Source organism: Aquarana catesbeiana, linkage group LG03, assembly GCF_042186555.1.
Source record: "Aquarana catesbeiana isolate 2022-GZ linkage group LG03, ASM4218655v1, whole genome shotgun sequence".
NCBI lineage: Eukaryota > Metazoa > Chordata > Amphibia > Anura > Ranidae > Aquarana > Aquarana catesbeiana.
This window is the reverse complement of record NC_133326.1, coordinates 639,521,704-639,536,637: the sequence shown is the minus strand read 5'-3', so window position 1 is coordinate 639,536,637 and position 14,934 is coordinate 639,521,704. Positions and strand designations below refer to the sequence as shown.

Sequence of the window (14,934 nt, the reverse complement as noted above, 5' to 3'; positions counted from 1 at the left end):
GACCCCCCCACGACAAACCCCCCCTCCATTAGTATAGACCCCCCCAGGACAAACCTCCCCTCCATTAGTATAGACCCCCCCTGGACAAACCTCCCCTCCATTAGTATAGACCCCCCCAGGACAACCCCCCTCCATTAGTATAGACCCCCCAGGACAACCCCCCTCCATTAGTATAGTAGACCCCCCTCCATTAGTATAGATTCCCCCAGGACAAACCCCCCCTCCATTAGTATAGACCCTCCTAGGACAAACCCCCCTCCATTAGTATAGACTCCCCCCAGGACAAACCCCCTCCATTGGTATAGACCCCCCAAGGACAACCCCCCCTCCATTAGTATAGACCCCCCCAGGATAACCCCCCATTAGTATAGACCCCCCAGAACAAACCACCCCCACATTAGTACAGACCCCCCCACGACAAACCCCCCCTCCATTAGTATAGACCCCAGCCAGGACAACCCCCCCTCCATTAGTATAGACTCCCCCCCAGGACAAATCCCCCTCCATTAGTATAGACCCCCCAGGACAACCCCCCCTCCATTAGTATAGACCCCCCTGGACAACCCCCCCTCCATTAGTATAGACACCCCCAGGACAACCCCCCCTCCATTAGTATAGACCCCCCAGGACAACCCCACCATTAGTATAGACCTCTCAGAACAAACCACCCCCCGTTAGTACAGACCCCCCCACGACAAATCCCCCCTCCATTAGTATAGACCCCCCAGGACAAACCTCCCCTCCATTAGTATAGACCCCCCAGGACAACCGCCCCTCTATTAGAAGAGACCACCCAGAACAAACCCCCCTCCATTAGTATGGACTCCCCCAGGACAAACCCCCCCTCCATTAGTATAGACCCCCCCAGGACAAACTCCCCTCCATTAGTATAGACCCCCCCAGGACAAACCCCCCCTCCATTAGTATAGACTCCCCCCCAGGACAAACCCCCCTCCATTAGTATAGACCCCCCCAGGACAAACCCCCTCACCATTAGTATACACCCCCTAGGACAAACCCCCCCTCCATTAGTATAGACCCCCCCAGGACAAACCCCCCATCCATTAGTATAGACCCCCCAGGACAAATCCCCCCTCCATTAGTATAGACCCCCCTAGGACAACCCCCCCTCCATTAGTATAGACCTCCCCAGGACAACCCCCACTCTCTTAGTATAGACTCCCCCCCAGGACAACCCCCCCTAAATTAATATAGACTCCCCCCCAGGACAAATTCCCCCTCCATTAGTATAGACCCCCCAGGACAACCCCCCCTCCATTAGTATAGACCCCCCAGGACAAACCGCCCCCCTCCATTAGTATAGACCCCCCCAGGACAAACCGCCCCCCTCCATTAGTATAGACCCCCCCCAGGACAACCCCCCTCCACTAGTATAGACCCCCCCAGGACAACCCCCCTCCAGGACAACCCCCCATTAGTATAGACCCCCGACAAACCCCCCCCTCCATTGAGATAATTAAAAAACACCCAGGCAGCAGCTGGAGAGGAGAGGACAGTGTGCAGCCGCGCCGCGCCGAGCGTGTCAGGCTTGGGCAGCAGGCGGGAGTTGCTCACAGGAGGAGGAAAACTGTCTGCAACACGGACCGCCCCCACCCCTCAACCCCTGTGACATCACAACGCGGCTGGTCTCTCTGCACACAGAGACACAGCCGCTCCGATCTCCACCTATCTCTGCTCTCCTCCTCTGACATTAGGAGGGGGGATGGGCTTCGGCAAAAAACAAAGCAGCGGCGGCTGCGCTGACCAGCGGAGAGAGTTACGGACAAGGAGAGGAGGAGGAGGAAGGGGGGCACTCTGGCGCTGCAGCGCCCCCACCTCTGTGGCGCCCAGGTGCACTGCACCCATCCAGGATCGGCCCTGAGAGCCTGAATAAATCAGTCGGTAGAGCATCAGACTTTTAATCTGAGGGTCCAGGGTTCAAGTCCCTGTTCAGGCGGTGCCTTTTACCTACCTATGAGGCACTTGAGCTGCCGATAAAGTGGTCTTTATGCACATCTGCCGGGAATACTCACAGGCTGAGAGATGAAATGTCCTAACTTCCCCCTTTCTAGGCTCCTGGAATCTGCCAGAAATAAAGGTGGCTGAAGGTGGTTGCTTGACCAACTGTTTCCCAACAACCCTTGTCTATGGCAGCTTACCTGGGCTCCAGTTCAGGCATGTTGTCTAGCAAACTTTCAACAAAGGGTCCAAATCCTTCCACCCTGGACTTTTTTCAGCAGCATAGCTGTTCAAACACATACGCTCCCAGTGGCCTTTCAGGACTGCTGTGGGAGAAACCATCTGACATCTAGGGCCCTGTCCCTTTAGATTCTCCTTAGTTCTTTCAAATGCTAACACTATTCAGTGGGTAAACACTGCCCACTTAGGCATCGTCCCTGTCTCGTTAGCATGCCGAGTGCCAGAATGCTCAGCGGCCCACTGGATGACACTTATGTGTCTCTCCTCAATGTCAATTTCTCCTCCAAGGAAGGGCAGATGTTGGCAGGCACTGATTTGGTTAGCTTTGCGCAGTGGCAGTATCATAGCCAATGAGGTTTACCCGAGGTGTGATTATTGCTAATTGAAAACTTTTCCCAATACCCTGCCATGATGACTTGAAATACAGTCAGCACTGGCAATTTTTGAGAGTCTCTGAGGAGACTGAGCAATATGTTTTAAACAGCAGATAAGTGACGGCTTCTTACATGCAGACTGAGATGCGTTAGAATTGAGGAAGTGTGTCACTGGCCCAGTGACACCATAGAGAGCTTTTGTGTCATCACGCAGCCTGGTTAGAACAATCTGTGATTGGAACGCGCCGCTCGATCTTCACTTGCCTGTAATCCAGAGTGGATTCTACCTCATTTTTTTGCCTGGGTTTCTTCTGCTGGACCTGGCAACATGAGGCTAAAGGTGAACTGTCTTTATTTGTAACCCAGTCACTGATTAAGATTACTGGAAACGTGCTGGTTCAGGGTTAAGGAAGCCTTTCAGGCGGTGTCTTTTTGCTAGGCCCTTGTTTCCGGTGAAAGAGCATTGACCTGTAGATCAAACTGAGGCAGAAAATTTAGGCGTTCTCCACCTGGACTGGACTGGACCCTATCTGCATGGTTGCAGGTTAGAGTCCCCCTTTTATCATCAACCTGTCCTAGAAAATTAAACGGGAGTGGACAATTGGCCATTGGCCAGGGTTTAGGAGGCCTTTCAGGTGGTGTCTTTTTGCTAGGCCCTTGTTTCCGCTGAAAGACCATTGACCTGTAGGTAAAACTAAGGCAGAAACTTTAGGCGTTCTCCACCTGTACTGGACTGGACCCTATCTGCATGATTGCAGTTTAGATTCTCCCTTTTATCTTCAACCTGTCCTAGAAAATTAAACGGGAGAGGACGATTGGCCAGCCTGGGCAAGTCAAATACTTGTGCTTTCAGGCACCCGGTCCCCTTGACTGAATTGTCTTTTTCCACCATAGATGTCAATATTCAAGCAGCTTGGACAGCTATAGAAAAAGAGCTTTCAGAGCCTGGATAGCTCAGTCGGTAGAGGATCAGACTTTTAATCTGAGGGTCCAGGGTTCAAATCCCTGTTCAGGCGGTGCCTTTTACCTACCTATGAGGCACTTGAGCTGCCGATAAAGTGGTCTTTATGCACATCTGCCGGGAATACCCACAGGCTGAGAGATGAAATGTCCTAACTTCCCCCTTTCTAGGCTCCTGGATTCTGCCAGAAATAAAGGTGGCTGAAGGTGGTTGCTTGACCAACTGTTTCCCAACAACTCTTGTCTATGGCAGCTTACCTGGGCTCCAGTTCAGGCATGTTACCTAGCAAATTTTCAACAAAGGGTCCAAATCCTTCCACCTTGGACTTTTTTCAGCAGCATAGCTGTTCAAACACATACGCTCCCAGTGGCCTTTCAGGACTGCTGTGGGAGAAACCTTCTGACATCTAGGGCCCTGTCCCTTTAGATTCTCCTTAGTTCTTTCAAATGCTAACACTATTCAGTGGGTAAACAATGCCCACTTAGGCATCGTCCCTGTCTCGTTAGCATGCCGAGTGCCAGAATGCTCAGCGGCCCACTGGATGACACTTATGTGTCTCTCCTCAATGTCAATTTCTCCTCCAAGGAAAGGCAGATGTTGGCAGGCACTGATTTGGTTAGCTTTGCGCAGTGGCAGTATCATAGCCAATGAGGTTTACCCGAGGTGTGATTATTGCTAATTGAAAACTTTTCCCAATACCCCACCATGATGACTTGAAATACAGTCAGCACTGGCAATTTTTGAGAGTCTCTGAGGAGACTGAGCAATATGTTTTAAACAGCAGATAAGTGACAGCTTCTTACATGCAGACTGAGATGCGTTAGAATTGAGGAAGTGTGTCACTGGCCCAGTGACACCATAGAGAGCTTTTGTGTCATCACGCAGCCTGGTTAGAACAATCTGTGATTGGAACGCGCCGCTCGATCTTCACTTGCCTGTAATCCAGAGTGGATTCTACCTCATTTTTTTGCCTGGGTTTCTTCTGCTGGACCTGGCAACATGAGGCTAAAGGTGAACTGTCTTTATTTGTAACCCAGTCACTGATTAAGAATACTGGAAACGTGTTGGTTCAGGGTTAAGGAAGCCTTTCAGGCGGTGTCTTTTTGCTAGGCCCTTGTTTCCGGTGAAAGAGCATTGACCTGTAGGTCAAACTAAGGCAGAAAATTTAGGTGTTCTCCACCTGGACTGGACTGGACCCTATCTGCATGGTTGCAGGTTAGAGTCCCCCTTTTATCTTCAACCTGTCCTAGAAAATTAAACGGGAGTGGACAATTGGCCATTGGCCAGGGTTAAGGAGGCCTTTCGGGTGGTGTCTTTTTGCTAGGCCCTTGTTTCCGCTGAAAGACCATTGACCTGTAGGTAAAACTAAGGCAGAAACTTTAGGCGTTCTCCACCTGTACTGGACTGGACCCTATCTGCATGATTGCAGGTTAGATTCTCCCTTTTATCTTCAACCTGTCCTAGAAAATTAAACGGGAGAGGACGATTGGCCAGCCTGGGCAAGTCAAATACTTGTGCTTTCAGGCACCCGGTCCCCTTGACTGAATTGTCTTTTTCCACCATAGATGTCAAGATTCAAGCAGCTTGGACAGCTATGGAAAAGAAGCTTTCAGGGCCCGGATAGCTCAGTCGGTAGAGCATCAGACTTTTAATCTGAGTGTCCAGGGTTCAAGTCCCTGTTCAGGCGGTGCCTTTTACCTACCTATGAGGCACTTGAGCTGCCGATAAAGTGGTCTTTATGCACATCTGCCGGGAATACCCACAGGCTGAGAGATGAAATGTCCTAACTTCCCCCTTTCTAGGCTCCTGGATTCTGCCAGAAATAAAGGTGGCTGAAGGTGGTTGCTTGACCAACTGTTTCCCAACAACTCTTGTCTATGGCAGCTTACCTGGGCTCCAGTTCAGGCATGTTATCTAGCAAATTTTCAACAAAGGGTCCAAATCCTTCCACCTTGGACTTTTTTCAGCAGCATAGCTGTTCAAACACATACGCTCCCAGTGGCCTTTCAGGACTGCTGTGGGAGAAACCATCTGACATCTAGGGCCCTGTCCCTTTAGATTCTCCTTAGTTCTTTCAAATGCTAACACTATTCAGTGGGTAAACAATGCCCACTTAGGCATCGTCCCTGTCTCGTTAGCATGCCGAGTGCCAGAATGCTCAGCGGCCCGCTGGATGACACTTATGTGTCTCTCCTCAATGTCAATTTCTCCTCCAAGGAAGGGCAGATGTTGGCAGGCACTGATTTGGTTAGCTTTGCGCAGTGGCAGTATCATAGCCAATGAGGTTTACCCGAGGTGTGATTATTGCTAATTGAAAACTTTTCCCAATACCCCGCCATGATGACTTGAAATACAGTCAGCACTGGCAATTTTTGAGAGTCTCTGAGGAGACTGAGCAATATGTTTTAAACAGCAGATAAGTGACGGCTTCTTACATGCAGACTGAGATGCGTTAGAATTGAGGAAGTGTGTCACTGGCCCAGTGACACCATAGAGAGCTTTTGTGTCATCACGCAGCCTGGTTAGAACAATCTGTGATTGGAACGCACCGCTCGATCTTCACTTGCCTGTAATCCAGAGTGGATTCTACCTCATTTTTTTGCCTGGGTTTCTTCTGCTGGACCTGGCAATATGAGGCTAAAGGTGAACTGTCTTTATTTGTAACCCAGTCACTGATTAAGAATACTGGAAACGTGTTGGTTCAGGGTTAAGGAAGCCTTTCAGGCGGTGTCTTTTTGCTAGGCCCTTGTTTCCGGTGAAAGAGCATTGACCTGTAGGTCAAACTGAGGCAGAAAATTTAGGCGTTCTCCACCTGGACTGGACTGGACCCTATCTGCATGGTTGCAGGTTAGAGTCCCCCTTTTATCTTCAACCTGTCCTAGAAAATTAAACGGGAGTGGACAATTGGCCATTGGCCAGGGTTTAGGAGACCTTTCGGGTGGTGTCTTTTTGCTAGGCCCTTGTTTCCGCTGAAAGACCATTGACCTGTAGGTAAAACTAAGGCAGAAACTTTAGGCGTTCTCCACCTGTACTGGACTGGACCCTATCTGCATGATTGCAGGTTAGATTCTCCCTTTTATCTTCAACCTGTCCTAGAAAATTAAACGGGAGAGGACGATTGGCCAGCCTGGGCAAGTCAAATACTTGTGCTTTCAGGCACCCGGTCCCCTTGACTGAATTGTCTTTTTCCACCATAGATGTCAAGATTCAAGCAGCTTGGACAGCTATGGAAAAGGAGCTTTCAGAGCCTGGATAGCTCAGTCGGTAGAGCATCAGACTTTTAATCTGAGGGTCCAGGGTTCAAGTCCCTGTTCAGGCGGTGCCCTTTACCTACCTATGAGGCACTTGAGCTGCCGATAAAGTGGTCTTTATGCACATCTGCCGGGAATACTCACAGGCTGAGAGATGAAATGTCCTAACTTCCCCCTTTCTAGGCTCCTGGAATCTGCCAGAAATAAAGGAGGCTGAAGGTGGTTGCTTGACCAACTGTTTCCCAACAACCCTTGTCTATGGCAGCTTACCTGGGCTCCAGTTCAGGCATATTATCTAGCAAACTTTCAACAAAGGGTCCAAATCCTTCTACCTTGGACTTTTTTCAGCAGCATAGCTGTTCAAACACATACGCTCCCAGTGGCCTTTCAGGACTGCTGTGGGAGAAACCATCTGACATCTAGGGCCCTGTCCCTTTAGATTCTCCTTAGTTCTTTCAAATGCTAACACTATTCAGTGGGTAAACAATGCCCACTTAGGCATCGTCCCTGTCTCGTTAGCATGCCGAGTGCCAGAATGCTCAGCGGCCCGCTGGATGACACTTATGTGTCTCTCCTCAATGTCAATTTCTCCTCCAAGGAAGGGCAGATGTTGGCAGGCACTGATTTGGTTAGCTTTGCGCAGTGGCAGTATCATAGCCAATGAGGTTTACCCGAGGTGTGATTATTGCTAATTGAAAACTTTTCCCAATACCCCGCCATGATGACTTGAAATACAGTCAGCACTGGCAATTTTTGAGAGTCTCTGAGGAGACTGAGCAATATGTTTTAAACAGCAGATAAGTGACGGCTTCTTACATGCAGACTGAGATGCGTTAGAATTGAGGAAGTGTGTCACTGGCCCAGTGACACCATAGAGAGCTTTTGTGTCATCACGCAGCCTGGTTAGAACAATCTGTGATTGGAACGCACCGCTCGATCTTCACTTGCCTGTAATCCAGAGTGGATTCTACCTCATTTTTTTGCCTGGGTTTCTTCTGCTGGACCTGGCAATATGAGGCTAAAGGTGAACTGTCTTTATTTGTAACCCAGTCACTGATTAAGAATACTGGAAACGTGTTGGTTCAGGGTTAAGGAAGCCTTTCAGGCGGTGTCTTTTTGCTAGGCCCTTGTTTCCGGTGAAAGAGCATTGACCTGTAGGTCAAACTGAGGCAGAAAATTTAGGCGTTCTCCATCTGGACTGGACTGGACCCTATCTGCATGGTTGCAGGTTAGAGTCCCCCTTTTATCTTCAACCTGTCCTAGAAAATTAAACGGGAGTGGACAATTGGCCATTGGCCAGGGTTTAGGAGACCTTTCGGGTGGTGTCTTTTTGCTAGGCCCTTGTTTCCGCTGAAAGACCATTGACCTGTAGGTAAAACTAAGGCAGAAACTTTAGGCGTTCTCCACCTGTACTGGACTGGACCCTATCTGCATGATTGCAGTTTAGATTCTCCCTTTTATCTTCAACCTGTCCTAGAAAATTAAACGGGAGAGGACGATTGGCCAGCCTGGGCAAGTCAAATACTTGTGCTTTCAGGCACTCGGTCAACTTGACTGAATTGTCTTTTTCCACCATAGATGTCAAGATTCAAGCAGCTTGGACAGCTATGGAAAAGGAGATTTCAGGGCCTGGATAGCTCAGTCGGTAGAGCATCAGACTTTTAATCTGAGGGTCCAGGGTTCAAGTCCCTGTTCAGGCGGTGCCTTTTACCTACCTATGAGGCACTTGAGCTGCCGATAAAGTGGTCTTTATGCACATCTGCTGGGAATACTCACAGGCTGAGAGATGAAATGTCCTAACTTCCCCCTTTCTAGGCTCCTGGAATCTGCCAGAAATAAAGGAGGCTGAAAGTGGTTGCTTGACCAACTGTTTCCCAACAACCCTTGTCTATGGCAGCTTACCTGGGCTCCAGTTCAGGCATGTTATCTAGCAAACTTTCAACAAAGGGTCCAAATCCTTCTACCTTGGATTTTTTTCAGCAGCATAGCTGTTCAAACACATACGCTCCCAGTGGCCTTTCAGGACTGCTGTGGGAGAAACCATCTGACATCTAGGGCCCTGTCCCTTTAGATTCTCCTTAGTTCTCTCAAATGCTAACACTATTCAGTGGGTAAACAATGCCCACTTAGGCATCGTCCCTGTCTCGTTAGCATGCCGAGTGCCAGAATGCTCAGCGACCCACGGGATGACACTTATGTGTCTCTCCTCAATGTCAATTTCTCCTCCAAGGAAGGGCAGATGTTGGCAGGCACTGATTTGGTTAGCTTTGCGCAGTGGCAGTATCATAGCCAATGAGGTTTACCCGAGGTGTGATTATTGCTAATTGAAAACTTTTCCCAATACCCCGCCATGATGACTTGAAATACAGTCAGCACTGGCAATTTTTGAGAGTCTCTGAGGAGACTGAGCAATATGTTTTAAACAGCAGATAAGTGACGGCTTCTTACATGCAGACTGAGATGCGTTAGAATTGAGGAAGTGTGTCACTGGCCCAGTGACACCATAGAGAGCTTTTGTGTCATCACGCAGCCTGGTTAGAACAATCTGTGATTGGAACGCACCGCTCGATCTTCACTTGCCTGTAATCCAGAGTGGATTCTACCTCATTTTTTTGCCTGGGTTTCTTCTGCTGGACCTGGCAATATGAGGCTAAAGGTGAACTGTCTTTATTTGTAACCCAGTCACTGATTAAGAATACTGGAAACGTGTTGGTTCAGGGTTAAGGAAGCCTTTCAGGCGGTGTCTTTTTGCTAGGCCCTTGTTTCCGGTGAAAGAGCATTGACCTGTAGGTCAAACTGAGGCAGAAAATTTAGGCGTTCTCCACCTGGACTGGACTGGACCCTATCTGCATGGTTGCAGGTTAGAGTCCCCCTTTTATCTTCAACCTGTCCTAGAAAATTAAACGGGAGTGGACAATTGGCCATTGGCCAGGGTTTAGGAGACCTTTCGGGTGGTGTCTTTTTGCTAGGCCCTTGTTTCCGCTGAAAGACCTTTAACCTGTAGGTAAAACTAAGGCAGAAACTTTAGGCGTTCTCCACCTGTACTGGACTGGACCCTATCTGCATGATTGCAGGTTAGATTCTCCCTTTTATCTTCAACCTGTCCCAGAAAATTAAACGGGAGAGGACGATTGGCCAGCCTGGGCAAGTCAAATACTTGTGCTTTCAAGCACCCGGTCCCCTTGACTGAATTGTCTTTTTCCACCATAGATGTCAAGATTCAAGCAGCTTGGACAGCTATGGAAAAGGAGCTTTCAGAGCCCGGATAGCTCAGTCGGTAGAGCATCAGACTTTTAATCTGAGGGTCCAGGGTTCAAGTCCCTGTTCAGGCGGTGCCTTTTACCTACCTATGAGGCACTTGAGCTGCCGATAAAGTGGTCTTTATGCACATCTGCCGGGAATACCCACAGGCTGAGAGATGAAATGTCCTAACTTCCCCCTTTCTAGGCTCCTGGATTCTGCCAGAAATAAAGGTGGCTGAAGGTGGTTGCTTGACCAACTGTTTCCCAACAACTCTTGTCTATGGCAGCTTACCTGGGCTCCAGTTCAGGCATGTTATCTAGCAAATTTTCAACAAAGGGTCCAAATCCTTCCACCTTGGACTTTTTTCAGCAGCATAGCTGTTCAAACACATACGCTCCCAGTGGCCTTTCAGGACTGCTGTGGGAGAAACCATCTGACATCTAGGGCCCTGTCCCTTTAGATTCTCCTTAGTTCTTTCAAATGCTAACACTATTCAGTGGGTAAACAATGCCCACTTAGGCATCGTCCCTGTCTCGTTAGCATGCCGAGTGCCAGAATGCTCAGCGGCCCACTGGATGACACTTATGTGTCTCTCCTCAATGTCAATTTCTCCTCCAAGGAAGGGCAGATGTTGGCAGGCACTGATTTGGTTAGCTTTGCGCAGTGACAGTATCATAGCCAATGAGGTTTACCCGAGGTGTGATTATTGCTAATTGAAAACTTTTCCCAATACCCCGCCATGATGACTTGAAATACAGTCAGCACTGGCAATTTTTGAGAGTCTCTGAGGAGACTGAGCAATATGTTTTAAACAGCAGATAAGTGACGGCTTCTTACATGCAGACTGAGATGCGTTAGAATTGAGGAAGTGTGTCACTGGCCCAGTGACACCATAGAGAGCTTTTGTGTCATCACGCAGCCTGGTTAGAACAATCTGTGATTGGAACGCGCCGCTCGATCTTCACTTGCCTGTAATCCAGAGTGGATTCTACCTCATTTTTTTGCCTGGGTTTCTTCTGCTGGACCTGGCAACATGAGGCTAAAGGTGAACTGTCTTTATTTGTAACCCAGTCACTGATTAAGAATACTGGAAACGTGTTGGTTCAGGGTTAAGGAAGCCTTTCAGGCGGTGTCTTTTTGCTAGGCCCTTGTTTCCTGTGAAAGAGCATTGACCTGTAGGTCAAACTAAGGCAGAAAATTTAGGCGTTCTCCACCTGGACTGGACTGGACCCTATCTGCATGGTTGCAGGTTAGAGTCCCCCTTTTATCTTCAACCTGTCCTAGAAAATTAAACGGGAGTGGACAATTGGCCATTGGCCAGGGTTAAGGAGGCCTTTCGGGTGGTGTCTTTTTGCTAGGCCCTTGTTTCCGCTGAAAGACCTTTAACCTGTAGGTAAAACTAAGGCAGAAACTTTAGGCGTTCTCCACCTGTACTGGACTGGACCCTATCTGCATGATTGCAGGTTAGATTCTCCCTTTTATCTTCAACCTGTCCCAGAAAATTAAACGGGAGAGGACGATTGGCCAGCCTGGGCAAGTCAAATACTTGTGCTTTCAAGCACCCGGTCCCCTTGACTGAATTGTCTTTTTCCACCATAGATGTCAAGATTCAAGCAGCTTGGACAGCTATGGAAAAGGAGCTTTCAGGGCCCGGATAGCTCAGTCGGTAGAGCATCAGACTTTTAATCTGAGGGTCCAGGGTTCAAGTCCCTGTTCAGGCGGTGCCTTTTACCTACCTATGAGGCACTTGAGCTGCCGATAAAGTGGTCTTTATGCACATCTGCCGGGAATACCCACAGGCTGAGAGATGAAATGTCCTAACTTCCCCCTTTCTAGGCTCCTGGATTCTGCCAGAAATAAAGGTGGCTGAAGGTGGTTGCTTGACCAACTGTTTCCCAACAACTCTTGTCTATGGCAGCTTACCTGGGCTCCAGTTCAGGCATGTTATCTAGCAAATTTTCAACAAAGGGTCCAAATCCTTCCACCTTGGACTTTTTTCAGCAGCATAGCTGTTCAAACACATACGCTCCCAGTGGCCTTTCAGGACTGCTGTGGGAGAAACCATCTGACATCTAGGGCCCTGTCCCTTTAGATTCTCCTTAGTTCTTTCAAATGCTAACACTATTCAGTGGGTAAACAATGCCCACTTAGGCATCGTCCCTGTCTCGTTAGCATGCCGAGTGCCAGAATGCTCAGCGGCCCACTGGATGACACTTATGTGTCTCTCCTCAATGTCAATTTCTCCTCCAAGGAAGGGCAGATGTTGGCAGGCACTGATTTGGTTAGCTTTGCGCAGTGGCAGTATCATAGCAAATGAGGTTTACCCGAGGTGTTATTATTGCTAATTGAAAACTTTTTTCCAATACCCTGCCATGATGACTTGAAATACAGTCAGCACTGGCAATTTTTGAGAGTCTCTGAGGAGACTGAGCAATATGTTTTAAACAGCAGATAAGTGACGGCTTCTTACATGCAGACTGAGATGCGTTAGAATTGAGGAAGTGTGTCACTGGCCCAGTGACACCATAGAGAGCTTTTGTGTCATCACGCAGCCTGGTTAGAACAATCTGTGATTGGAACGCACCGCTCGATCTTCACTTGCCTGTAATCCAGAGTGGATTCTACCTCATTTTTTTGCCTGGGTTTCTTCTGCTGGACCTGGCAACATGAGGCTAAAGGTGAACTGTCTTTATTTGTAACCCAGTCACTGATTAAGAATACTGGAAACGTGTTGGTTCAGGGTTAAGGAAGCCTTTCAGGCGGTGTCTTTTTGCTAGGCCCTTGTTTCCCGGTGAAAGAGCATTGACCTGTAGGTCAAACTAAGGCAGAAAATTTAGCCGTTCTCCACCTGGACTGGACTGGACCCTATCTGCATGATTGCAGGTTAGAGTCCCCCTTTTATCTTCAACCTGTCCTAGAAAATTAAATGGGAGAGGACGATTGGCCAGCCTGGGCAAGTCAAATACTTGTGCTTTCAGGCACCCGGTCCCCTTGGCTGAATTGTCTTTTTCCACCATAGATGTCAAGATTCAAGCAGCTTGGACAGCTATGGAAAAGGAGCTTTCAGAGCCTGGATAGCTCAGTCGGTAGAGCATCAGACTTTTAATCTGAGGGTCCAGAGTTCAAGTCCCTGTTCAGGCGGTGCCTTTTACCTACCTATGAGGCACTTGAGCTGCCGATAAGGTGGTCTTTATGCACATCTTCCGGGAATACTCACAGGCTGAGAGATGAAATGTCCTAACTTCCCCCTTTCTAGGCTCCTGATATCTGCCAGAAATAAAGGTGGCTGAAGGTGGTTGCTTGACCAACTGTTTCCCAACAACCCTTGTCTATGGCAGCTTACCTGGGCTCCAGTTAAGGCATGTTATCTAGCAAACTTTCAACAAAGGGTCCAAATCCTTCCACCTTGGACTTTTTTCAGTAGCATAGCTGTTCAAACACATACGCTCCCAGTGGCCTTTCAGGACTGCTGTGGGAGAAACCATCTGACATCTAGAGCCCTGTCCCTTTAGATTCTCCTTAGTTCTTTCAAATGCTAACACTATTCAGTGGGTAAACAATGCCCACTTAGGTATCGTCCCTGTGTCGTTAGCATGCCGAGTGCCAGAATGCTCAGCGGCCCACTGAATGACACTTATCTGTCTCTCCTCAATGTCAATTTCTCCTCCAAGGAAGGGCAGATGTTGGCAGGCACTGATTTGGTTAGCTTTGCGCAGTGGCAGTATCATAGCCAATGAGGTTTACCCGAGGTGTGATTATTGCTAATTGTAAACTTTTCCCAATACCCCGCCATGATGACTTGAAATACAGTCAGCACTGGCAATTTTTGAGAGTCTCTGAGGAGACTGAGCAATATGTTTTAAACAGCAGATAAGTGACGCCTTCTTACATGCAGACTGAGATGCGTTAGAATTGAGGAAGTGTGTCACTGGCCCAGTGACACCATAGAGAGCTTTTGTGTCATCACGCAGCCTGGTTAGAACAATCTGTGATTGGAACGCGCCGCTCGATCTTCACTTGCCTGTAATCCAGAGTGGATTCTACCTCATTTTTTTGCCTGGGTTTCTTCTGCTGGACCTGGCAACATGAGGCTAAAGGTGAACTGTCTTTATTTGTAACCCAGTCACTGATTAAGAATACTGGAAACGTGTTGGTTCAGGGTTAAGGAAGCCTTTCAGGCGGTGTCTTTTTGCTAGGCCCTTGTTTCCGGTGAAAGAGCATTGACCTGTAGGTCAAACTAAGGCAGAAAATTTAGGCGTTCTCCACCTGGACTGGACTGGACCCTATCTGCATGGTTGCAGGTTAGAGTCCCCCTTTTATCTTCAACCTGTCCTAGAAAATTAAACGGGAGTGGACAATTGGCCATTGGCCAGGGTTAAGGAGGCCTTTCGGGTGGTGTCTTTTTGCTAGGCCCTTGTTTCCGCTGAAAGACCATTGACCTGTAGGTAAAACTAAGGCAGAAACTTTAGGCGTTCTCCACCTATACTGGACTGGACCCTATCTGCATGATTGCAGGTTAGATTCTCCCTTTTATCTTCAACCTGTCCTAGAAAATTAAACGGGAGAGGACGATTGGCCAGCCTGGGCAAGTCAAATACTTGTGCTTTCAGGCACCCGGTCCCCTTGACTGAATTGTCTTTTTCCACCATAGATGTCAAGATTCAAGCAGCTTGGACAGCTATGGAAAAGGAGATTTCAGGGCCCGGATAGCTCAGTCGGTAGAGCATCGCACTTTTAATCTGAGGGTTCAGGGTTCAAGTCCCTGTTCAGGCGGTGCCTTTTACCTACCTATGAGGCACTTGAGCTGCCGATAAAGTGGTCTTTATGCACATCTGCCGGGAATACCCACAGGCTGAGAGATGAAATGTCCTAACTTCCCCCTTTCTAGGCTCCTGGATTCTGCCAG

General features: G+C 48.5%; 8 non-coding genes across 8 annotated transcripts; all 8 read left to right on the top strand.

The window, feature by feature from the left end:
- The first annotated feature begins 2,520 nt into the window (after positions 1-2,520).
- On the top strand, positions 2,521-2,661 carry LOC141135222 (U4 spliceosomal RNA). Its single transcript, XR_012243504.1, has one exon. It is a non-coding gene; the product is annotated as a U4 spliceosomal RNA (small nuclear RNA).
- Positions 2,662-4,152: 1,491 nt separating this feature from the next.
- Positions 4,153-4,293, top strand: LOC141135255 (U4 spliceosomal RNA). Its single transcript, XR_012243536.1, has one exon. It is a non-coding gene; the product is annotated as a U4 spliceosomal RNA (small nuclear RNA).
- A 1,491-nt stretch (positions 4,294-5,784) lies between these two features.
- On the top strand, positions 5,785-5,925 carry LOC141134991 (U4 spliceosomal RNA). Its single transcript, XR_012243301.1, has one exon. It is a non-coding gene; the product is annotated as a U4 spliceosomal RNA (small nuclear RNA).
- Positions 5,926-7,416: 1,491 nt separating this feature from the next.
- LOC141134989 (U4 spliceosomal RNA) lies at positions 7,417-7,557 on the top strand. Its single transcript, XR_012243300.1, has one exon. It is a non-coding gene; the product is annotated as a U4 spliceosomal RNA (small nuclear RNA).
- Positions 7,558-9,048: 1,491 nt separating this feature from the next.
- LOC141134988 (U4 spliceosomal RNA) lies at positions 9,049-9,189 on the top strand. Its single transcript, XR_012243299.1, has one exon. It is a non-coding gene; the product is annotated as a U4 spliceosomal RNA (small nuclear RNA).
- Positions 9,190-10,680: 1,491 nt separating this feature from the next.
- LOC141135240 (U4 spliceosomal RNA) lies at positions 10,681-10,821 on the top strand. Its single transcript, XR_012243521.1, has one exon. It is a non-coding gene; the product is annotated as a U4 spliceosomal RNA (small nuclear RNA).
- A 1,491-nt stretch (positions 10,822-12,312) lies between these two features.
- On the top strand, positions 12,313-12,454 carry LOC141135284 (U4 spliceosomal RNA). Its single transcript, XR_012243564.1, has one exon. It is a non-coding gene; the product is annotated as a U4 spliceosomal RNA (small nuclear RNA).
- Positions 12,455-13,732: 1,278 nt separating this feature from the next.
- On the top strand, positions 13,733-13,873 carry LOC141135231 (U4 spliceosomal RNA). The gene has a single exon (XR_012243513.1). It is a non-coding gene; the product is annotated as a U4 spliceosomal RNA (small nuclear RNA).
- Positions 13,874-14,934: the final 1,061 nt, after the last annotated feature.